Here is a 24,884-nt window from a genome sequence, read left to right on the forward strand (position 1 = left end):
ACATTTATAGATGACTGTGATAAATATTTTTCTGTCTGTGCTGCGTGTGTACCAGCTCGCCTAGTAGTCTGGGAGATCTACCCTTTCATCTCTGCTGTGTTCAAAGCAGGGCCCCCAGGGCCATGCAGATGAGATCTCTGTTCTCAAAGACCTTCCCTCTTTCAGGATTCTGACAGACTGCAGCCTGTCTGTCCTGCAGACGGGAGAGCTGCGCCCTCCCGCAGGCGTGGGTGGTGATTAGAGTGGCCTGTGAGGCGCTTGAGTGGTGCTGAGTGTTGTTTCTCCTCTCACTGGCCAGTCTGCTTGGCCTTGGAGTGGTTTGGTCCAGTCTCTGTATCCCTGACTGTGAATCTGTGGTTAGGGATGGTAAACTAAGCCGTGTTAGCGATCGTGCTGGGGCTGGCTGACCTTCCCCAAGCTAGGATAATCTCTTTCCCTGGCAACAGGCAGAAGCACCAAGGGACAGTGACAGATTGTGAAATCCTGGGGCTGGGCTTTCTAGAATTACTTAAAAAGAGAAAATTGTAACAATACCTTGCATTTGTGTAGTGCTTTTAAAAAAGAAAGAAAACAGTTTTTTAAAGCTGTTCAAGGAGAAGGCAGCTTTGGAATTGTCTGGTAGAGAGCAAACCAGATGGGTAAGAAATGTATTGTCTTATTCTTATCAACTCAGTAACAATGAGAGTGTTAGGAGAAATCTCTCCTCTCCCCCCACCCCCTGCCCCCCACACACAGGTGGGGATACAGAGGAAGAGAGAAGTAGAGTGACTTGATCAATATTACACAGCATTAGGGGCAGAATTTGACCTAAACTTCTTGACTTTTATTGTCAACCCAAAGCAGGCAGAGGATGAAGAAGCTGAATGACCTAACAGTTTGTTATGTCCGCCTGAGATTCTGGCATGTAGACAGCTCTTCCTGAGTCAGACTTTGTACTTGGTCCTCTGGGGCATACAAGAATATGCTTCACTGCTTGTAGGTCTGAAAGCAATGAAGAAATGTAGGGGTGGCACATGAGAAAAATTGCCGTCCTCTTGCAGGGTACCTACCAAGGATCTTTAAGCAAGGCAGGGGCAGACTCAACAGGCAGGGATGGATGGGACTGCTTGTGTTGCCTGGGGAGTTTCAGTGCTGTGTGAAGATTTAAAGAAGGTATCAGCAAACTCTGACCACTGGGCCAGACGTGGCCACTGCCTGTTCTTAGACATAACGTTTTGTTGAAACACAGCCACACTCATTTATTTTTGTCTCAGCCTGCTTTTGCACTACATGCAGACTTGAGTAGTTATGACAGATTGGATGGCCCACAAAGCCTAGAATCTGTACTGTCTGATCCTTTAAGAAAAAGTTTGCCCACCCGTGCCTCACACCATACACATAAAAATTAACTCAAAATTTATTATAGGGACCTCCCTGGTGGTGCAGTGGTTAAGAATCTGCCTGCTGATTGAACACAGGTTCGATCCCTGATCTGGGAAGATCCCACATGCCACGGAGCATCTAAGCCTGTGCGCCACAACTACTGAGCCTGCGCTCTAGAGCCCGAGAGCCACAACTACTGAGCCCGTGTGCCACAACTACTGAAGCCCGTGCACTCTACGGCCTGCATGCCGCAACTACTGAGCCCGCGTGCTGAAAACTGCTGAAGCCTTTGCACCTAGGGCCTGTGCTCCTCAACAAGAGAAGCCACCGAATGAGAAGCCCACGCATAGCAACAAAGACCCAACACAGCACCCCCGCCAAAAGAAAAATTTATTATAGACCTAAATGTAAAACTTCAAATTGTAAGAAGAGTACACAGGAGAAAATCTTTGTGACCTTGGGTTACAAAGATTTCTTCACCACACCAAAAGTACAATTCATTATTTTTCAAATTATTCAAAAAATTTTTTGGTAAATTGGCCTTAGCCAAAATTAAGAACTTTTCAAAAGACATTGTTAAATGAATGAAAAGACAAGCCACAGACTGGGAAAAATTATTTGCAGATAAACATATCTGGTAAAGGATTTGTAGGCAGCATCTAAAAAGAACTCTAAACGTGATAATGAGTAAAGATCCCAATAAAAATGGGCAAAAGATTTGAACAGACACTTCACCAAAAAAGGGTGAAAATATACAGATAACACATAAGGACATGAAAAGATGCTCAACATCATTAGCCATCAGGGAAAAGCAAATTAAAAATCACAATGAGGGGCTTCCCTGGTGGCGCAGTGGTTGAGAATCTGCCTGCCAATGCAGGGGACACGGGTTCGAGCCCTGGTCTGGGAAGATCCCACATGCCGCGGAGTGACTAGGCCCGTGAGCCACAATTGCTGAGCCTGCGCGTCTGGAGCCTGTGCTCCGCAACAAGAGAGGCCGCGATAGTGAGAGACCCGCGCACTGCGATGAAGAGTGGCCCCCACTTGCCGCAACTAGAGAAAGCCCTCACACAGAAACGAAGACCCAACACAGCCATAAATAAATAAATAAATAAATAAATAAATAAATAAATAATTTAAAAAAAAATCACAATGAGATACCACCACAAACCATAAGAATGGCTAAAATTAAAGAGTGATCATACCAAGTGTTGGACAGGATATGGAGCAACTGGAACTCTTATATGCTGCTAGTAGAAATGTAAAATGGTACAACCCCTGTGAAATAGCGTGACAGTTTTTTTTAAAGTTAAGCATTCACGTACTACATAGTCCATCAATTTCACTGCTAGGTATTTACCCAAGAAAAATGAAAGCATATAAGAATATGTTCACACAAAGACCTGTACACTAATATTCATAGCAACTTTATTCATAACTAAAAACAACCCAAATATCCATTAACAAGTGACTAGATAAACACGTTTGGTATATCCATGTAATGGAATACTACTCAGCGATACAAAGGGATGAACTATTGATACATTCAACAACATGTATAAACCTTGAAATGATTATAATAATTATCCTGACTGGAAGAAGCCAGACAAAAGAGAGTATATACTGTATGATTCCATTTATAAAAAGTTCTAGAAAATGCAAACTAATCTATAGTGATAGAAAGCAGCTCAGTGGTTGCCTGGGAATGGCAGGGAGGCAAAGAAGAGCAGAAGAGATTGACTGAAAGGGAAACTTGGGCCAGGGGTGGGGGGGGGGATGGTAATTGATGTTCATTGTCTTGATTGTGGTGATGGTTTCACAGGTAAGAGTGTGTGTGTGTGTACATATATATGTCAAAACATCAAATTGTACACTTTAAATATGTGCAGACAGTAAAGCTACTTTTTAAATTGAGGTAAAATTGACATGTAACATTATATATAAAGCTATTTTTTAAAAGGAAGAAAAAACCCTGAGCTTGTTATTTCTTTCTTGAAACACTCTGTGCAGTTTGAAGCAGCCAGCCCCCTCCCCAGGTTTTATATTCCTTATTCTCACTATAATGATTTATCTCATCAGCAACCCTGTCCTCCAAAGCCTCACCTTCCTCCTAGGTGACCACAGGTGATAACTGTACTGCCATGGTGTGGTATGGACTACCAGAATACTATCTCCTCATGTTAATAGGATCATTGTTGCCTTTGGATCCAATTAGGTCAGATATCCAACCTTAGATTCTCATTTCTTTGAGAGTCTATTGCTGGCCACCATCCTAGTATCAATCAGTCTATCGATGAGGGTTAATTACAGAGAACTGAATTCACAACAACTAACTGAAGCAGAAAGGAATGTGTTAAAAGTTGCTGGGGACAAGTTCAAGGAGGAAGGTCTCAGTCATTTCTGAATATGGGAATTACCTCAGTATGTGGGGAATGATTTGATTGTAGAATAATTAAATCTACATTATAGAAGTACCTTTTTAATGGTGTTTCCTGCCCCCCACAACACATAATAATTTCCCAAACCCTCGTCTTGTGAAATATCTAGAAAAACTCCAGGGATAGAGAACCGGGGATCAATGGCTTATTCCAGGGATAATTCCCTGGGGTAGGGAAAGGACAAGGTAAACCTGGAACACCTTGTTGGGCTAGAAAGCAAAGAAGCCCTCAAAGATTAATGAGGACATGTCAAAAGAACACAGGACACTGCATATCTATAAAAATGGCTAAAACGAAACAACAAAAACTCGACAAGTTCACAAGAAGAGATTCTGGCCGACTCCAGGATGGCTCAGGGACCCAGCCACCTGCCGTGCAGGGAGACACCTCACCAGATAGCACCTGGATATGGATCGAAGATACAGCATCAGCCTCCCTGGAAATCTTTGAAGAACCGGAGGAAAGTGTCCTGGTAGAAATCAGGAGCCCTGGGTTCTGCTGCTAACCTGCCTTGTACCTGCCCACGGGCAGGTCTTTTCCTCTTCTGAGCCTCTGTGTCCTGTGTGTTCAATAAGGGGAGGAGGCACCCTAAGTGTTTTCAAATTGAGTTTCCTGCAGCCCTAGGACCCCTTGGATTGCCTTGGGACACCGCAAGGAGAGCCAGGGTTAGGGGTGAGGTCCACCTAGAACAGCCCTGCTTTTATCTGTTTTATGTTTGGCAGATATAACTCTCAGTTGACAAACTCAGGAGGCACAGAAAATATCAATTCCTCTAGTTTCTAAATTTCTAAATTAATTTCTGACTCCCATGACCTAGTCCCAGAAGCTGGATGAAATACTCACCCCAAATATTCTTGGATTTCTCCTCTCAGATTGTGCCTCACTTCCAGGACACGGGTGTCCACTAAAAAGCCATGTCTCTGTCCAGTGGTCTCTGTGAGTCCAGCTGTCTCTGCCGATTCTGTGCCACTCCTGGAACATGGGTGCCTTTTGGAAGCTGACCAATGTCCCCTCTGCCTTTCTCTTCCTCATCCCACAGACCCCTTTCTCTAGCCCACCCTCCACCCTGGGAAAACTCTTCCTAGCCTGGGGGAATTCCCTTTTGTGTTTCTTTAAGACATTCATTCAGTCAATGCCAGTGAGTCCCCGTCATGGGTTGAACTGTGTTCCCCCCAAAAAGATATGTTGGAGTCCTGACCTCCAGTAACTCAGAATGTGACCCGATTTGGAGAAAAGGCCTTTAAAGAGGTGATTAAGTTATAATAAGTCTATAATCCAATATGACGGCTGTCCTTATAAGAAGAGGAAATCTGGACACAGGTAGGCATGGAGGGAAGATGATGTGAAGAGACAGAGAGATGACGACCATCTACAAGCCAAGGAGAGAGGCCTGGAATGAAGAGTTCCCTCACAGCCCTCAGAATGAACCAGCGCTGCTGACACTTTGATCTCAGACTTCCAGCCTCCAGCACGGTGACAATACGTTTCTGGTGTTTAAGCCACTCAGTGTTTTGTGGTATTTGTTTTGCGGTATTTGTTTGCAGCCTAGGGCTGCAGGAAACTCAATTTGAAAACACTTAGGGTGCCCCCTCCCCTTATTGAATGCAGATTCCTTCTGCCTCTTTTACTTCCCTTGCAAACCCTTTAAGTCCTCCTGGGCATTGTTAGCTCTCCTAACATCTGATTGAATGGGAGAAAGGGATAGGGAAAAACACAAGTAAATGTTTCATAGTTTCATTCAGCTACACATACACAGGCGAGCAGAGAATCGGAGGCTTAACTGCTTAAAAAATCACTAGGCTGATGAGTTGATGATTGTTGTCATTGGGTGATGGGTCCATGGGGGTTCATTGGACTATACTCTCTACTTTTGTGTATATTTGAAATTTTCCATTATAAACCATTAGAGAGAAAAAAGGAGAGAAAGAGAAGGAAAGCATCACTGCACACCACTGGACCAAAAGATGATGCAGGTGCTTCCATCTCTAGAGTTTCTCACGGTAGCATCTGCCCCTCTCCTTGTCCCTACCAGCCAGACTCTGCTGACAGCATCAAGAATTAACCCTCGCCCCATCCCCAGCTGAGGCCACTGTCACCAGAGCCTGTGCCCAACTTTTAGCCTGGAGACTTCCTTCTCCAGCCAGGCTTCAGCACTGAGGCCTTTGCAGCCATGGAGCAGCTGCAGCTGCGCAGAGCAAGGATGGCAGACAGACCCTCCTGGATCTCAAATACGCAGCAAACCTCATCACCACCTGGGCTGTCTCGCTGGGTCCTCTTGGATGGCTCCTCGCTCCAGCTCCTCTCTCTCCTTTTAGGAGTTGTTTCCCCTGCATCCTCTTATTATCACTTATCATACCAAATAACTACCCCAATATTACTAATGATCACTCAAATTACATCCTGAGACACAGCTACAGTGCCTCATGCCCATGACTCCCCATCATCAAAAGCTCTCCCCGACCCTCAACTCTGGGGCAGGGTGAAAGAACCCATAAAAACAGCATTACTAGGGCTTCCCTGGTGGCGCAGTGGTTAAGAATCCGCCTGCCAATGCAGGGGACACGGGTTCGATCCCTGGCCAGGGAAGATCCCACATGCTGCGGAGCAACTAAGCCCATGCGCCACAACTACTGAGCCTGTGCTCTAGAGCCCGCGAGCCACGACTACTGAAGACCACGTGCCTAGAGCCCGTGCTCCGCAACAAGAGAAGCCACCGCAATGAGAAGCCCACGCACCGCAACGAAGAGTAACCCCTGCGTGCCGCAACTAGAGAAAGCCCACGCACAGCAACGAAGACCCAACACAGCCAAAAATAAAAAACAAATAAATAAATTTAAAAAACAAACAAACAAACAAAACAGTATTACTCGTGGCATTTTAAATGAGTTCAGGATACTGCTGGTACCAGGGTCACATTACTCCTGGCACTATGGTTAAGTAGTCAATAAACAGCAGCCCAACAGTTCTCAGCTTCCTTGTGCCCCTTTCAGGGGCCACTCTTTATGTTTTCCCTTCTAATTCCTCTTCTAAACTCACTTCTTCCTTTAGAGCCCACTAGTGCTGAAATTTCCATTGGCAAAACGCGAAAAGGAAAATGGGCTTTTCATGGGATTGATTTAATGAAATTTAAGAAAACTGTCCTTTTATTTTAGGATTATGTTCTTCCTATTTTCTGGTCTTAAAGTATGTTTTCTCCCATGAAACGGTGATATCAGTGTACCGCAATATATAAGCTGGGGTTTAATTGCAGGTATAGCAGTCACTCTAGCTATTTTAAGCAGGAAATAATTTAATACAGGGATTTAGGACTTTACAAGATCATTGGAAGGGCTGGTGGAGCAGAGGTAGGCTGGGCTTCTAAGAGAAACTCCCAGAAGAATCGGCCTGCCAGGAGCCCTGCCATCTCTGCCATGATCAGGAATCTGGGGAATCAGGGAGCCGTCTGCCGGCTCCAGGACCACATCACCCCCGGCAGTGATCCACACGATTCACATCAGCAAAAGGGATGCCACATGTTTGCCCCTTGACACACCAAACTAGAGCCTGGGCCTGGAATCTCTGCTACTGCCACCCCAGGAGAACCAAATGTTTTTGTCTCCCCGCTAGTCAGGAGAAACTGCAGCAGCGCAAAAGCACACGGTTGGCCACGCACTGCCTTCTCAATCTCAGGCCAGCGCGTCTGCCTGGCAGAGGGCAGGTCATGTGTGCGCCTAGAGCTGTAAGGCCTGCTGCACAAAGGATGGAGCTGCTTGAGCCAGTCTGCAATTCTGTTGCTCAACTCCCACATTTTACTCAGGTGTGAAATCCAAAATTTCCAGTGGGCACGGGGTGGGGGTGGGATCAGTGCTCTAGAGCGTCCCCATCAAGGACAGAAATTAAACTACTTAGATACGTACCCAATATCTAATAAACATAGGAAGAGGTGCTCTTCCTCATGAGTCACCAAGAGGATATGAATTAAAATCACGATTAAAATCACTACTGCACACCCACTAGCATGACTAAAAAGAAAAAGAGTGACAACACCAAGTGAGCGCAAGTATGCAGAGCGAGGAGAGCTCCCGTTCACTGCTGGTGGGAGCGCGTGCTGGTACAAGCACTTTGGAAAATTGTGTGGCGGTACCTACTAAATCTGTAAGTACAGATGACTTCTGACCCACTAATTCCACCCTAATTCCATCAAATAAAAACAGGCATGAGAATGTTCATGGCACCACTATTCTTAAGAGCCCGAAACTGAAGACAGCCCAAATGTCCATCGACAGGAGAATTAATAAATAAGCTGGAGTATATTCACATAATGAAACACTACAGAGCAATGAGAACCAATAAACCACAATGGCGTGCAGCTGCATCAGGGGATATTAAGCCAAAAAAGAGACACAAAAGAGCGCATTCCATGTGTTTCCAATTAAACAAAGTGCAGAAGCAGGGGCTTGGGAGTTAGCATAGTGGGTCTCCTTGCAGGTAGATAGGAACTGGTAGGGAACGCGAAGCAGGTTTCTGGGGTGTTGGTCATGGTTTTTTTCTTGACAGGGATGCTGGTTACACATGTGTGGTTACACACTGGGAATTTCTGTCTTGCTGTACACATGATGCATGCACCTTTTAATGTATATATATACGTCAATTAAATTTACAAAATGAAACAGACAACTTAGCTTTCAATCTTTCCCTAAGCACCTTCCCACCCCCCACCCTGATAACAGTGATGGTTCCATTTAGGGAACACCTACCGTGAGCCAGGCGCTGCACGTCACACTGCTGATTCTCACTATCTCCGGGCGAGGTGAAAGGTCATTTTGCGGACGAGGCACCAGAAATGAAGAGTAATTGCACAGCTTGTCCAAAGCCATCCAGTGGACAGCGGTTGAGCCATGAGTCAAACCCACAACCCTACAGCTTGTGCCTTTCCCATTCAGAAGCCCATTGCTTCTCCAGTATGCTTGGTCTCTTTTCATGGTCTGCAGCCTGGCTGGGTATGTGGTTCTTTGCCAAAGATTTGGCTCTCTCCCTGTCCCCTCCCCTCTGCCCCATTTCCCCTCTGCAGGAAATGCCAGCAGCTGCCACCATCGCCAAGCACCCTAGAGGGCAACATGCTGTTCCTTGATGACAAACCCCAGGGAGCCACCAACAGTTACTGTCACCACAGGAGGGTGGTCTAGCATTCCAGAACTTGTCCTTGCCCTTGTGCCAGCCTCTCCTGGGAGTGTCTGGGCAGTGTTTGGGAGCTCTGCCAAGCCAGGGCCTACAGGAGCAGGGCTGGCAGATTTGCACCCATGACTAGCCCCCTGTGACCATGTCTGGGAGGCCCTGGATACTCTCAACCCTCACACCCTGACTGGTTCTTAGAGGAAGTTCCTGATGCCCTGGGGAGGCCCCTCCCACAGGCCTTGGGAGTGGCCTGAAGGGCGTGCTCCTCCTCCTTCGCCCCTCCCACACTGGCGATGTCAGTGCCTGGTGTCTGTGCAGTGAAAGGAAGTGCTGGGTGCTGAGCTAGGCACGGAACTGTAGGGTCAGATGTGATCGAAAAAGATGCAGTGTCCCTGCCCGCAAGTAGCTAACAGCCTTGGTGGTGACAGCACCTAACATTTGTCGAGCACTCACTGTTTGCTGGCACTGTTTCTACCTCTTTATAGGCGTTATCTCATTGAGGACTTAAAAGAACCCTTTGAGATAGGTACTCTGATTTCCATTTTATAGATGAGGGAACCCAGGCTCAGAAGTTGAGTGACTTGCATGGCAGGCCCTCTAAGCTGGCCCCGTCTTCCCCTCCTCTTCACGTCCACCATCCTCGTGTAACCTCCCACAGTTTGAGCACAGGCTGGACTTACCGCCTCACTTCTAATGCCTAGAATAGGGTAGAAGTAATGAATGTTGCTTCTGAGACTGAGTTATAAAAAGGCCGTGGCTTCCATCTTGGGCACACTCTCATTTTCTGGGATCACTCGCCCTGGGGGAAGCCAGCTGCCTGGTGGCGAGGCAGTCTAGTGGAGAGGTCCCTGCAAGTACATTTGGAAGCTGCTCCTCCCCCAGGTGAGCCTGAAGATGACCGCAGCCTCAGATGACGTCTTGACCGCAGCCTCATGAGAGACCCCAAACCAGAAGCATGCAGGAAGCTGCTCTCACGTCCCTGACCCACAGAACCATGAGATAGTAAATGTTTGTGGTTTTAAGCAGCCGAACGCTGGGGGGATCTGTTATGTAGCAATACCTGGCTAATCCATTTGCCTGCACTCATGCAGAGAGAGCTGGAATTGGGACCCAGATGTGTCTGACTCCAAAGTCCCCACTCTTAACCACTCCTGGTACTGTTTCCCCTGAGTCGTGGAAGGAACACATCAATGCCTGAAGTGAACTGAGACTGCCTAGAACTAATGATGAGGCTGGGAGCCGAGGAACTTAACCGTTCTGTGCCTCAGTTTTCTCATATATAAAATGAGGATGATAATAATACCCAATTTCATAGGGTTGTCATGATGATTAAGCGAGTTTATACATGTGAAGCTCTTAGAACCTAGTGAACATTCAAAAAGAGATAATATTAGTATTAGAGGAAATAATGTGTGCAAATATTAAATGAAAGAAGATTCGGCTCAGCTCAAGCTCCTCTTAAAAATCAGTGTTCTTGTTTGCAAAATGGAGATAACAATATTGTCAGTCCTTGTCGTCAGGATTAGGTGACTCAGCACAGTGTCTGGAACATACTAGAAGCTTCCTAAATGGCACCTAAAGCATGATGATCATGACTAATGTTCTAAGGGTAGCACGTGGAGGATGAGTGACCAGTGAGTACTGTGGCAGTCCAGCCCCTGTTGGCCCCACTCTCCTGAGACACCTCACATTCCCCTGCGCTGGGGTCTGGGAGCCGGCTGAAGGTGGAGGCCGGGATGAGGGTGTGGGCAGAGAGCCTGTGGTTCATGGGAAATCCATGAAGACTCCTAGACCTTCCTTCTGGTCCTTGAGGATGTGCTCCCTTAGAGCACTGTGCTGGCAGCTAATAGGTCCCTCAATCCTCCAATTATGGGATTATGTTAACAATCCCAAGAAGGAAATTGGTTCCATGAAAATCCCCAAGTCCCTGGGGCTGAAAGGCTTAATGAGTTCCCAGCACCAAGGATGCCACCACTTCTCATTCCAATTGATCTTTCTTGCAATTCCATGGTTTGTGTACAAAATGTACTCCAAAAGAAATAAATAAGTAAATAACACAAAAAAAGATGGGCCTTACTCTGCAGCCCTATGTGGAAATGTTTGAGAAAATGTGATGACCATCTTTGTTCAAAGATTTGGAGATTTGGGAAACATGTTTGTATAACTTTCCCAATTTCTTATTGAGTTTTTTAGCATAGTGAAGTACCAGATACCATAAAGAAAACACAAAACACATAGTCCCCAAAATGATACCAGAACATACTTTTTAAAAAGTACAGGAACTTCCCTGGTGGCGCAGTGGTTAAGAATCCACCTGCCAATGCAGGGGACACGGGTTTGAGCCCCGGTCTGGGAAGATCCCACATGCCGCGGAGCAATTAAGCCTGTGAGCCACAACTACTGAGCCTGTGCTCTAGAGCCTGCGAGCCACAACTACTGAGCCCATGTGCCACAGCTACTGAAGCCCACGCGCCTAGAGCCCATACTCCGCAACAAGAGAAGCCACCACAATGAGAAGCCCGCGCACCACAATGAAGAGTAAACCCCACTCGCCACAACTAGAGAAAGCCCACGCGGAGCAACAAAGACCCAACGCAGCCAAAAGCAAATAAATAAAATAAATAAATTTATTTTAAAAAAAAAGTACAACTGCAGAGCAGCCCAAATGTTGCCTTTTTCACCGAGGTCCAACAACGCTGGCTGTGAACTTCAGGCAGGAAAGACTTGGATTGTGATCCTGTCTGAGGCAGATCACTTCCCGTCTCTGGATTTTCTCATCCACAAAGTGTCAGGCTTAGATCTATCACTGGTTTTCAAGTTGGGTACCTTGGAGCTCCTGGGGGTGCCCTGGGAGGTGTTCCAACCCCTAAAAAATCAGAGCTCCTCCCCTTTTTTCAGCCTCACATTTTAGGATTCAGATTCTGATTTTTTTGGAAAAGAGCTTTTCCTGCTTAGGAAAAAAAAAAAAAAAGACTTGAAAGCTACTTTCTTTGGTCATCTCTAAGGTCCTGTCTAGTTCTGGTAACATTAGAGTCTGTGTTCAAGAGGAGGGAAAGGGTGGTAAAAATGGCATAGGAAACACAGGAGTCAGACTCAAAGGAGAACTTCCCTAATAGCAAAGAGCATGGAAGGAGTAACATGGAAGGAGAGCTGAGGAACTTTCATTTGCAGGGATCTTTGAGAAGAACAGCAGAAGGGCTTAGATGCAAGGAGGTAGGTGAGCTGATTCCATGGCGGGAGGATTCCACCGCCCTGTGAAATTCCTACATGGGCTGAGCAATTCCTGGATGGGGAAAGGCCCTGCAGACCAGAAGGCACAGCCTCTCTTCTACATTTCTTTCCTTCTACCTGAACTTAACGCCTCCCAGCTTTGCAACCTGAGTCACACATTCAACAAACATCCAGGAGTGCTTACTACGTGCCAAACCCAGTGCGAGTTCTGGGGATGCAGCCGTGAACAAGGTGAAAATCCCTGCCCTCTCAGAGCCTGCGTTCTAGAGGGCGGCACAGAACTTGACCTACAAATGGCAGTCATTTAGTGCCACCCATACTAGGGCTCCAAGAAAGAAATACAGAACTACAAGAACGACCGCAGGAGCTGGGACCCAGGGGTTACTGGGGTGGGGCTTCTTTGAGGAGTGATGTTTGAGAGAGAGGTGAGAATTAACCAGGTGGAGAGGAAAGAGGACCCCATCCCACAGAGGGAGCCACAGGGAGGGTCTTCCAGCCTTTCCCTCTGATGCACAGACATGGTTCCAATTTCTACATTAATGAATTTGTGCCCTGGGTGGTCTCACTGTCTGCATTAGCTTCCCCACCCGTCCTCTGGTGCATGCTTCTCAAACCTGAGTTTGCATCAGAATCAGCTGGGCGCTTGTGAAAACCACGTCCCTGGGCCCCGCCTCCCAAGTCCTGAATCAGTGTTGATGAGGTGGAAGCCTCCCCAGACCACACCTGAGAGGTGCTGCCGGCTCAGGGGTAACCTCCCTTCAGAGCCTCACTGGACACCCACCTGTCAGAGAGACGGGCGGCTCCCTGCCTGGTGTGATGCTGGCACGAGGCAGCTCTCAGGGGGAGGTGGCACCCCTTCCCTCCACCTCAGGCCCCTCAGCTGTTCTGCCGAGAGGGAGGGCAGGCTGCCTGGCCAGGTTTCAGTCCCTCAGCCCCCAGTATTTCTGTCTGCCTTCCACTAGCCCCCAGCCCTGCTGACCAGCGAGGTTCCCCTCAGGTGGGAGGGCAGCAGGTAGGGGAGTTGGTCAGCTTTGCAGGCCCATTTTCCAACTGGAACAATGTCTGGTCGAGGGAGCCGAAGGGAAGGATGTTGGGGGAAGATTGCCCCCCAGGAAGGCCAGCCCCGCAGGGGGAAGGCCCACTGATGTTCAAGCCTAGGGTACGGGAGACGCCCCGAGAAGGCTTTGCGGCCCAGCGCCAGCAGCTGCCTGAAGCCTGCTTCTGTGACATGCTGCTCGTCCTCAGTCACAGGCCTCTTCGGCTGGGAACAGGGTCAGCGCTACCGATTCCCACCGCGACAGGCCTCTCACACGTGGTGCGTGGGCCTGGGTGTCGGCTCCACAAGGCCTCATCTGTCTCTGCCTTGTTCGTGGGGCCACCCTCAGTGCTCAGCACATGCTCTGGCCTGGAAGAGATGCTCCCCAATATGTGCTGAATGATGACAGGCGAGGAGGAGCTGCAATGCAGCAGTTAAGAACGTGGGCTCTAGAGCGGGACAAACCTGGTTTCAAATCCTGGCTCTGAACTTACCAGCTGTGCGTCTTGGGTAAGTTCCCAGCCTGTGAGAGCCTCATTCTCTTCGTCTGTGGATCAGTGATGGTAATGGCAGCAGCTACTTCATGGGGCCCCCAGAAGAGCAAGTGAGACCGGGTCTGGAGGTGTCAGTGCAGACACTGGCCACAGTGCCCAGTGAGTGTAAACTACTCGTGTTGCCATGGAAGGGACCTGGGGTGTGTGGTCTTGAGAAGGGCTCGGTGTGGTGGGCCACAGAGGGGATCAAGAGTCCAGGGCTGCAAAGGGGCTTTTCCTCAAAGGAGGCTGGCCGGCCATGGTTTAACCCCACCAAGGAGAGAACTGTCGTACGATGTGAGAACACAGAATGAAGCTGGATGAGAGAAAAGCTTCTCGCTGAGAATGAACCCAGAGGGTGGCAGGAACCCATGGAGGTCTTGCAAGGGTCCCTCAGGGCTCTTCTCTCTTCTGGAAGTGTCAGCATCACAGCTTTGCTGCACATCTTGCGTAGCTTTTCTCTCTGTGGCTTCCTGCCTCCTCCCAGCTTGGCTTTCTGGCCGGAACTGAGGAGCCATCAGCATTTCTATGGTGCTTGTCACTGTAGAAACCAGGGACAGGAGAGACAGAGAAGGAGCAAGAGAACTGAGGAAGGGGGGGTGGGGGAGGGGAGGAGGAACAGGTGGGCTAGTGACCAAGCCACTGGCCCGAGCCGGGAGTGGAGGGAGTGGGATGGCTCCCCTTGGGAGCACGATGGATCTCCTTGGAGTGAACTCAGGCACCCAGCAGAGGCTCTGAGGTCACCCCAGCCATACCCCAGCCATCCCCCAGCTCTGGAGCCAGACGACGCCTCCCCTGGCCCAGGCAAGTGGAGGGGACTGACCCCATCTGAGGCTTTTAGAGCCCCATGCAGCGTGCATGTTAAATGGGCGTCAGCAGGGTTGCTGTGCTACGTGGGAGCTTAGGAGCCCCTCAGCCGAGGACAGCAGGGCTCAGTACAAGACAGCTCTTAGCAGCAGCCACAAGAGCGACTCTGGCCAGGGACCCACTTCCACCGTGGAGGCGGGGCTGTGCCCACCTACCTCCTCCAACTGCGAAAGCCTCAGACGTGAGCAATGGGCCCGCAAATTTCTGTTTTGTTTTGTTTTGTTTTTGTTTGGGGGGTAGTGGAGACTTAGGAAACAGAGTTCAGCAGTATAATTAAGTGAAGCTAATAACAAAATTAATCTGCCACCTAATTATATACATACTGCTATTATGCTACGTAGTAATTAGTCGTAAATAGTAAACAGGCCATGAAAACAACGGTAACGGATATGCTTTTACACAGCCAGGCGGGTGGTTATGGCAGGTCTCTTTTTGTCCGGTTACCTTTCCGAGGATGTGTCACGGCTCCGGGCTGAGAGTTCACCTTGACGCCAGGTACTGTTCCAGCACATGCAATCGCTGACACTCATCAGTTGTGCCTCAGTTGTCCCCCTGGCCTGGGACTTTCTTTCCATGCTCCCATCACCCAAGGACCCGCCAGTGTCCCCCCAAGCAAGGGGTCCTCGGCCATACATTCAGCTGCTCCTTTATTTCTGCTCTGACCTTCTGGCTGCCTTCTTCCTTCAATTTATCAACAAATATCTGTGCCCCACCCTTACAGGGCAACTCTGTACCGGATGCTGGAGATACAAAGGTGAAGGGCACCAGTTAAATTATCAGGAGAAAACAGAAACATTTGGGCTTACGATGATGAGATATGCTTGCTCTATGATCACCATACCTATATTATTGCTCGCAACCAAGATCTTTTCGTATGACTCGAAAAAGTTTATATTTTTTTTAAAAGATGAATAAGATCTAGTTTTCTTTAATCTAGTTTTTTCAAAGGAGCCAATGGCAGGCTGAGGAAACCAGTCTCCATCCTTCTTGGTACAAGGCCCTGGGATAAGGCTGGAGGGGTCTGCGGAGGCCATGGAACAGCAGTGGCTCTTGTTTGGTGAGAGGAAAGGGGCTGGACATTGCTCAGGGCAAGTTTCACCGAGTGGCGTCTGGAAGGATGGGGAATGATAATAGCAGCTAGCATTGATTGCGCACTTACGTTGTGCCAGGCACTGCTCAAAGTGCTGTGCCTGCATTAACCCACGTGACCCTCACAGCATCGTGGGGCAGGTCTACTGTTGTCCCACTTTACAGAGGAGGCAACTGAGTGCAGTGGGTTGGATGGTATCCCCCAGAAAGATATGTCCAACTATTAACCCCTGCTCCCTGTGAATGTGGCCTTCTTTGGAAACAAAGTCTGCAAATATAATTAAGGATTAAGATATTTTAAGGACAAAATGAGATTATGATCTTGCCTGGAGATGAGATCATTTGGCATCATTTGAGATGAAATCCAATGACTGGTGTCCCTATGAGAGAAAGGAAAGGAGAGGGAGATTTGAGACAGAGACTTGGGGGAGAAGGCCAGGTGAAGACAGAGGCAGAGACTGGAGTTATGTGGCCATAAACCCAAGGAAACTAGAGCCTGCAGAAGCTGCAAGAGACAAGTGAGGATTGTCCCCTAGAGCCTCCAGAGGGAGGACGGCCCTGACGTCCTTGTGCTGTAACAAGCTCTCCTCTGGAGAACCTGGGTCACCGTGAGTGATCTCCCCCATCTCCCCTGCCCCCCAGAGTCCTTCAGATCCACGTCAAGGAAGGGTAAGCTACCTCCCCTCACCGGGTGGCGGTCAGCGGACCCAGGGAACCTGGTCTCAGACTTGCCGGCCCCTGTGGTGTATGCTCAGCCCACCAGGAACAGCCTGGCTTCAAGGGTGAGCAGGGCCTGTGGTCACTGTCGGGGGAGTGCTGCAGGCCGACGGAGCCCCCAGGTGGAGAGGCCGGGTTCCTGCTTTGGGGGATAGGTCTTGCTGCTTTCCCCGCCAGCAGCAAACCTGGACGCCTGTCCTGAGGGGGAGACAGGAGACTCACTGGGCAGTCTTGTCTGGCCATAATGCCAGCGATCAGGAGACTCCTGGGCCACTCAGACGACAGGGCTTCCAGTGGGGCAGGCCGAGCCTTCTGGGGGGTTGGCAAGGGGTGCGGTTCTGTGGCTCCACCGTGTCCTCACTCCTTTATCCTGATTCTCAGAGAGGGCTGGGGACTGGTTTGCTTCTCCTGGAGAAGACAGGTCTTGCTGCAGCAGGAAAGGGACTTGGGCGCTTTGTGTGGGAGATGGAAGCAGCGATCAAGGCCTAGGGAACCCAAAGGATGGGGGAGGGTAAAGTTTGGGGGGGGCTTGTGGGATAGAAATCACACTGCTTGTCCCGGGGCCCCTGAGGGCTTGGAAGTTAACACAGGGCCTCGTGGGGCTCAAGAAACCACTGTGTACCCTGAGCAGCAGCCCGAGCTCCCGGGGGAACTACCCCTCAGGAGGGTGGAGCCACAGCTCAGGGCTCTGCAGGGTGAGGGGGTGGTCAGACTCCTGGCAAGGCAGCGTCCAAGCAGATTCTCTTTTCTTTGCTTATACTCCCCACCCCTGGCCCCTGCCCGGCACGTCTTCCCCTCCCAGGGTAACTACTGCACTTCTGCCAGGGTCCAAGCAAGAATGCCACGGGGCTCCACTGTGTCTGGTTCTGAGAATGTTCTTTCTCTGAGGGAGGGACTGATGGCAGTGCCCCCAGGGGCTGAAGGTCCCCTCCAGTTTCCAGGAAGGGGACCCAGACTGCAGGGGTAGAAGGAGCTGCCTCAGGCACTAGAGGGAAATCCTTTTGGCTAGGACTGAGCAGGATGACAAAAATGGGGAAGAGGGACGTGGGGACTTTGACATTTTGTGGCCACTTGAATGGGCTAATTTATGTTTCTCTGTGACAGCAAAGGAAAGAGGATTTCATTGTTGGGCCCTTGCTTTCTCTGTGTGATGGAGGGATTGGCTTGAGAAAGAGGGGGTGGGTTCTTCATGATGGTTGAACCCAGGCACTTGACTGTTTCTGGCCTCGCTTGGCTGTGCCATCACGTCGTGCTCACTGGTCACCAGCTCAGGAGCCAGGCTGGGTGGCTGCAGCTGGAGATGGTTTCAGATGGTGAGAGTGAGGCTGGGGGCACAGCACAGAGCACCCTGTGGCCTTGGGGCAACAGTAAAAGCAATATAATTAGTGCAGTCACAGAGCATGTGGGTTCTGGAACACCCTCTGGCTTTATGTCCAGGCTCGGCCACTCACCTGCCAGGTGACCATGGCCCAGTCACTTAACCTTTCTGTGCCTCAGTTTCATCATCTGTAAAATGGGAGTCCAGCAGTACTGACTTCATAGAACTGTTGGGAGAAATACACAAGTTAATATACATGAAAAAATATGAACCGTGCCTGGCACATTGTACGTGTTAAATATTAGCTACTGTTATTCTCCATGCGTCGCCCTTGCATTAGGGGCCAGCACATGGGTGAGTCACTCTGCATTTGGAGGAAGTGCCTCTGGGTTTTCATATTCCTGGGTCCCCTGGTGACATTGTCATCAAAGAAATACCAAAAGAAACCTACCCTGAGGTAATGCTGCCTGAGGGTAGAGGACATCCCGAGGAGACTTGGGGGTCCTGAGCATAGACCAAACCCCTTCTGCTCCAGGCCTTTTTCTCTCACCCTAAAGCCTCATATCAGCTGTCTTGACTTATATTTATTCCATATTGTCAGCGTTTACTCCTGCACCTGTGGATCTGATATCACCTGAGCACCTCTCCAACATATGGTCCCTCCCCTGCGCTTGACTAAATCACATGGTGTCAGGGGCCGCCTGAGAGTTCCCAGAACTCACCCCCTCATTGTTCAGAGGAGGACACTGGGACCCGTGGCAGCGAGGGAGAGAGTGACACAGCAGGGACTCTGTGATGTGGTCCTTTACAGAGTCCAGTGTACTTTCACCAAGCTGGCGCCTCCCAGTAGGAGGAGAGGTGGTTACCTTCACCCCTGGCCTTGGTCATGCCTCCACTGATGATTTCCTTCAGTCCATGACTGGGCTCCGGCTGGAAGACCCCGGGCAGATACGGGGTCTGGGCAGGCATTGGAGCTTGTCATTCGGAGGAAGGAGGGGAACACATGGTCTGAGGCCCTGGCTTGTCCTACTGGCCTGGCCTCCTCGCATGGAGCCCAGCCTGGGCCTGACCAATGTCCTCCAACCAGATGAGACCCATCATTTAAGGGAGTTCTTGCCCTCAAGGGCCAGAGGCACTGCCACCTCTGGGCCCCCTGGGGAGCAGCCTGTGCACTTGGACTACTTACTTCCTGGGACCACGAGATGAGGAAGTGGCTGAGGTTCCCACAGTGCCTGGCAAGGCGGCCACAGCCTCTGCTCTGCCCTCCACTGAAGCAAACTCAAGTCACTTTAGCCGTTTAATGAGCAGGGCAGGGGCTCATTTAATCCTCCCGGCAACCCTGTAAACTAGGTATTATTTTGTCCCTATCTTACATGTCGAAGAGGCTCAGGGAAGCGGTGAGGGCAGAAAGTGGAGCAGGAATCAAACTCAGGCCTGACTCTGAAGCTCCGCGTTGCTCTGTCTCCAAGTAACCAGGCTGGGGTCGGGGAGGTTGGTGCTGGGCAAAAATAGAACCACACAAACCAATAATATAGGGCACTAGAGAGTGGTGGAGAGAAAAATGGAGATAAATTAGGGAGACTGAGGATTACAAGAATGAGAAATTAAAGAGGAGAGGGAGAAATGACATCTTCTTTGTGTCCCTACGGCAGGGGCTATACAGCTGCTTTACACCTGCTATATACAGGTACATCTGGGTATAGTAGGAGACCCTAGATGTTTGGGCTACACATCCAAAACACAAACGAATGCACGGCCTGGTGGGGTGGCCTGGAGAACCTGCCCATCCAAAGGTAGAGCCTCCACCCTGACCCCGCCATGTGCCCTGTAGGACTGGGGCCCAGGGTTGCCAGAACTCCAGGTCATTTTTTCAAGAGAAGCAGGAAATTAATTTTTTAAAATGTGAACCCTCTTAATTTAAAAATGTTAGTAACCAAAACAGTTTAGAATATCATTTTAGACAAGGAAAAAAAAAAGCCATGTTCAGCTCACAGACTGCAGGGGTGCAACCTCAGCTTTATTGCACTTGTTTCCATGAGGATCTCACCACCAAACTGTGAGCCTTTCCAAGGCTTAAGACCGCAGGAGGAGCAGTGTGGGCTGGGGGGATTGAGAATTGAGGGCTATGAGACTGTGAGGAAGAAGCATCCAGATTTCTAGAAAGGAACCAGACTAAGTGAGACCAATGCATTGCCAAAAAGATGCAAAAGAGCCATGCTGCCTTTGACCCTGGAGGTGCCTTCCACCTGTTCTCCGCGGCTACAGCATTGCCAGAGCCCTCAGCTCCAGGCGGAGAACATGAAGCTATGGGCGCAGGAGGGCTGAGTGGGGCAGAGAGGGAGGGTTGCTTGGAGGCGGTGGGAAGCAGCTCAGCCTGGTTGCTGAGAAGTGAATCACATTTCCATGTGATGGGTGCAGTTCACACTTTGTAAGGGAACAGGGAGCAACCGGAGCCTGACTTTTCTAAATATACCAGGCAAGCCAACTTGCCTGGCTCTGAATCGAGATTCCTGACAGGAGGCTCGGCGAGCCCTGGGATCCCACATTTGCAGGCTGCATCCCAGGCTGTGCTTCTCCAGTGAGGGGAGAGGGGCTGATGCCGGGAGCTGGGACTTCCGGAAGGAGCCCACAAACTTCCATTCTTGGGTTAATACCTGTAGGAACTCTGGGAAACCCTCACAGGCCTGGGTTAAGCTGCACCACCACGGGGCTTCTGCGGTCAGAGGGGCCACTGGAACCCCACAGCAGGCCTCCTCCTCCTGTCGCCCTCAGCCTTCCCAGGGCTGCCTGGCACAGACCCCCCGGTTGCGTCCTCCAAGCTTCCAGGTATGGGCAGTGTCCCTGACATCCTTTCCAGGGTCTGGGAGGGTCCATCTCCCCCGATTCTCCAATCTCCTTGTAAGTCTGCATCTGAAATCACGGTGTGGGCAGCTGAGGCTCTGCCTCCCTTGACAGGAAGTTCAAGTCCCTGGAGGAGCATGAAATCCCCTCATTGTACACCCAGAAGTGGCCTGCAGGGCCGTGCTGTGGGCTGGGAATGCGGGGTCCAGCTCTGCCACTGACCACCTGTGTTCCTTTCTCTCCTTGGACTCAGTTTCCAACTCCGGACAAGTGGAGGCTGGCGGTGACGGTGCTCATCTGAGGCCCCTTCCGGTTCTGACAGGTCATGGTTCCCTCGTGTACAACATGGGCTGGAGGTTTGGGAAGGTACGAGGTGGGCGGTGTTCAGTGACAGTTCTCCATGAAGCAGGTGGGGCTGCTCATCTTCTCCTGACTTTGGATATGAAATGAAGCAGCCTCAAGCCGCTGGCAGGCTATGATAAGTGCCTGGAGCTTTCAGCTTGATCAGCTGTCCTAATGCAGGGGAGAAGAGGCAGAGATAATCAAATAAATGTAGGCTTTAGCCTGTGGACAGAGATGCCCATGGCATGTGGGCACACATCTGGGCACCCTGGGCACTGTAGGCCGGGCCCAGCCCAGCTCTGGGAAGGGGCTCTGGTCCTGAGCTGTTGCGGATAAGCAACCACCAGGCTGCAGGAATTCCTTGTAACCAAACTCCCAGCTGTCATCAGCTTGGCTAATGAGAAGCGCCTGAGGAAAAGGCCGAGTCCGGTGGGGAGGTAGGGGTTTAAGCTCAGACCCCCAGTGCTCCGACTGGAGGTGTCAAGCAGAGTTCTGCAGCCTGGAAGCCAGGAGATGGAGCCCTTCTTGGATCTCAACCTCCCCTAGCATCCACTGGGCTTCTCAGGGAGCCTGGTTCAAGGGGTTGCCAGGGGACCCAAGGGCACCAAGAGGACTAAAAGTCTCCAAGGAGCCGGCAGCTGTATGCTTTGAGAGACTATCTGGGTGGGGTACCCCCCGAAAGTCATCCTAAATGAACCCCCTGCCCCCTGCCAATGCCCCTGTGCTCCAGGGAGCAGGGAGACAGCATGGTGGAAGGAGACCACTGTGCGTTTTGGGATCTGTGGAATCTGGATCAAATCCTGCATCCATCCCTGTTCAGAGGCCAAGCCTGAGCACATGAGCCAAAACTGCAGGCCCAGCCCCTTCTTAACACATCGACTTTCTAAGTTTCTTTAAAGAACTTACTGGTATCTGAAACGACCCTATTTAATCATTTGTTTATGTTTCCTGCCAGGCCCCCAAACCCTAGTAGAAGGCTGGGGACTGAGAATACAGTGGTCCACAAGCCTGGAGGAGCTCCCAGCCTTGTGGAGTCTGCAGTCTTGACAGGCAAACAGGTGAGAAAAGATGGCAATGAGAACTGGGAGGGAAATATGAGCACTGTCACAGTGGCCTCAGAAATTACAATATTGCATAAGACATACTTCACTGTTACCTGAAATTCTCACTTAACGGGTCTCCTGCTTTTTTCTGGCTCCCTGGCACTGTGGGAGCATCCAGGAAGTGCACCAGGGCCGGTCCTAGGACCTCGGACAGGCACTTCCTGGAGGCCAGGCCACAGCCACTCCTGAAGCACAGGAAGGAATTCACCAGGTGGAGAGGGAGAACCTCCCAGCAGAGGGAATGTGCTGGACAAAGGCCAGGAGGTGAGAGCCAGGTGCCCCCCAAGGGCCTGATAGGCCTTCATGAACATGGGGTGCAGAAGGGTGGAGACAAAGCCGACACAGGTTGCAGAAAGTCACTGGGTCAGGTTCAGGGGTCTGGACTTTGCACCAAGAACAATAGAGTTACTGCAGGCTGAAACAGAGAACGACATGATAATACTTGCATTTTAAAAGGCTATTTTGGCTGCTGTATGGAGAATGGATTTGGGGGGAGGGCAAGGGTGGCAGCTGACAGCCCGTGGGGAGGCCACTGCTGCCGTCCAGCTGAGATGGTGGTGGCCCAGATAAGAGAAGAGGCAGCGGAGGAGTGAAGTTGATAAATTCTATTGACCTCAGGAGATAGAATCAATAGGCTTTAGTGACTGATTAAAAACTAAGTGAGGGCCAGTGAGGCAGCAGAAGAGGGACGTTGACTCCCGGGTTCTTGGCTTGACCAGCTGGTGATGGGATGCCATCCAGTGAGGTGGGAAACACTAGGGCGGGGGAGGAGGGAGGGATTTGTGGCGGGGGGAGGCGGGGAGTTTCATTTTGGGTAGGCTGAGCTCTGGGCGCTTATGGGATGCCCAAGTGAAGGGGTCTAGTAGAGCTCTGAGATGGATGCAGGCTTGAGTCAGAGGCCTGCAGTCATCAGCACAGAGAGGAAACGCGAAGCCATGGCGGCCCTGCTCCTCCTCTCCAGCTCCTGCGTCAGATTCCAGAGGGGCCTGGCTGGGCAGTGACAGGGGGCACCGTGGCCTGAGCCTGACCCCTTCCTGAGCACCCAGTCCCATGGGCGGCCCTCCTTGGTCCTCACCGATGCCCAAGATATAGGAAAGTGACTCTTGCTGCCTCATCTTCTGATTTCTCTTAGATGGTTACATAACATGTCTCAACTTTAAAGTGTTGACAACTGATTCAATTTAAAAAAGTAATGTGGGCCAAAGAGAACCTGTTCAAGGGCCAAATCTGCTCCGGGGGCTGGTGATCAGCGGCCTCAGATTTGAAGTAAGGAGTTAGGATAGAACCCTCAGGGTCAGGAGCCCTGAAGGCAACATTCTTCAGAGTAAGCCCCTGGACCAGAATCCCCCGGGAGCTTGGGTGAAAATACAGCCCCAATCTCCAGTGATTCAGATTCAGTAGTTCTGAGGGAGCCAGGAATCTGATTTTGTCAAGTACCCTGGGCGATTCTTGATGCACTCAACCTGTGAGTCAGGGGGTTGGCAGAGACTGGAGCAGGTTTGGTCAAGGAGGCAGGAGGAAACCAGAAGAGCAGGCTGTCCAGAGCAAAGATCATTTCAAGAACCATGTTGGCTTCCTGGGAGGGATTCCAAGATCCCTCTTCATTCTCCCCAGCATGTCTTGGCTTCTTCCCAAGGAAGAGGAATGCTAATCTTTGTGCTCAGTTTCGAGATTCTGATGGAGCTCCATCTGCTAGTGAGAGGGAGTGGAGTCAATGGGCATTAAGAGGTTGGTGTACAGGGGTGTGGGTCTCTCTTCTGGCTCTTCTAGCCAGTAAGTGGTAAGCAGAGCCAAATCTGCTCTTTCTCCCTGGATGCGTTCCTGTCCTTCCCAGCCTAGGCCAGCCTGGAGCCAAGCATGGTGGCACATGCACTCAATCTTTGAGTATTTCTTCCCTGGAGGTGGTGATGTGTTGGGTCAGCCTTTCTATCACAGTGGTAGGACCTAAGAGCTGCGATGAACGAGAATAGGGTGAGAGGTAAGCTGAGCAGGCCTCACGATTGCCTTTAGTCTGAGCTACTTCCTCTTACTGGTTTAGGAAGCACGAGTGTTCTATGAGGAGCTTACCAGAACGCTCCCCTGGGGCTCAAGCCACAGTTAACCATTACACATTTTGTTGGCAAGTTCCCCCTTGTTTCTTTTGCATACACCTTCATTAGAGATGCATGGAGAAAAAATGAGAGTTCTGGGCCAGGACTGGGTATTGCTGGGGCCCCCAGTCTACTCCAAAACCATACCATTATTTCTAACATCCAGCAGGTAGTACCCCAATTTCAACCATATGACAAGGACCACAAAGCATACACTGGATTTCATAACAAGGAGGTCACTAGTGACCTGGAACAGAGCCGTGTTGGTGGCATGATAGGAAGAGCCAGGCTGGGTGAGACGGGAAGAGTGGGAGGTGAGAAGCAGAGGAGAGAACAGGAGGAGAGAGGGTGGAGGGCTGGGGTCAAAGCCAAGATGGGGAGGCACTCCATGGGAAGAGATGGCAAAGAGGAAGTACAGAGAGGATTCCCTAAGTGTGTGTGTGTGTGTGGGGGGTGTGTGTGTGTGGTGGTGGTGGAAACATCTAGAACACAAGGAAGGGATTAACTTTGGACAGAAGGTCACCCCTTCCATTCTAACAGGAGGAAAAGAAAAGGGTATGCTCAGTATAGGTAAGTCTATAGATGTGGTGATAGAAAGTTGAAGGAATTGCTACCTGATGGCAGATTTCTCTGAAATTGGGGGTGTTATCCTGGGCTGGGAGTGAGTCAGAGGTTTAAGGAGGATGGAGTCTAAAGGGAATCATGGGCAGTGCCAGGCAGGCAGCCCCAAGGGTGAGGCACAGGGAAGGGTAGCAGCTGGATG

At 50.3% G+C, this 24,884-nt stretch overlaps 1 long non-coding RNA gene across 4 annotated transcripts; it reads right to left on the reverse strand.

The window, feature by feature from the left end:
* Positions 1–19: 19 nt before the first annotated feature.
* LOC309630143 lies at positions 20–24,570 on the reverse strand. Of its 4 annotated transcripts, none has more exons than XR_014245441.1 (5): positions 20,400–24,570; positions 16,650–17,971; positions 16,037–16,090; positions 15,066–15,361; positions 20–14,295 (listed from the first exon to the last, which is right to left on the reverse strand). It is a non-coding gene; the product is annotated as an uncharacterized lncRNA (long non-coding RNA). The 4 variants fall into 4 exon arrangements; XR_014245442.1 differs by having other exon boundaries at positions 19,119–24,570; XR_014245443.1 differs by having other exon boundaries at positions 16,650–17,782; positions 17,879–24,568.
* Between the last annotated feature and the right edge of the window lie 314 nt (positions 24,571–24,884).

Source organism: Balaenoptera borealis (genome assembly GCF_965194805.1).
Source record: "Balaenoptera borealis genome assembly, chromosome: 5".
NCBI lineage: Eukaryota > Metazoa > Chordata > Mammalia > Artiodactyla > Balaenopteridae > Balaenoptera > Balaenoptera borealis.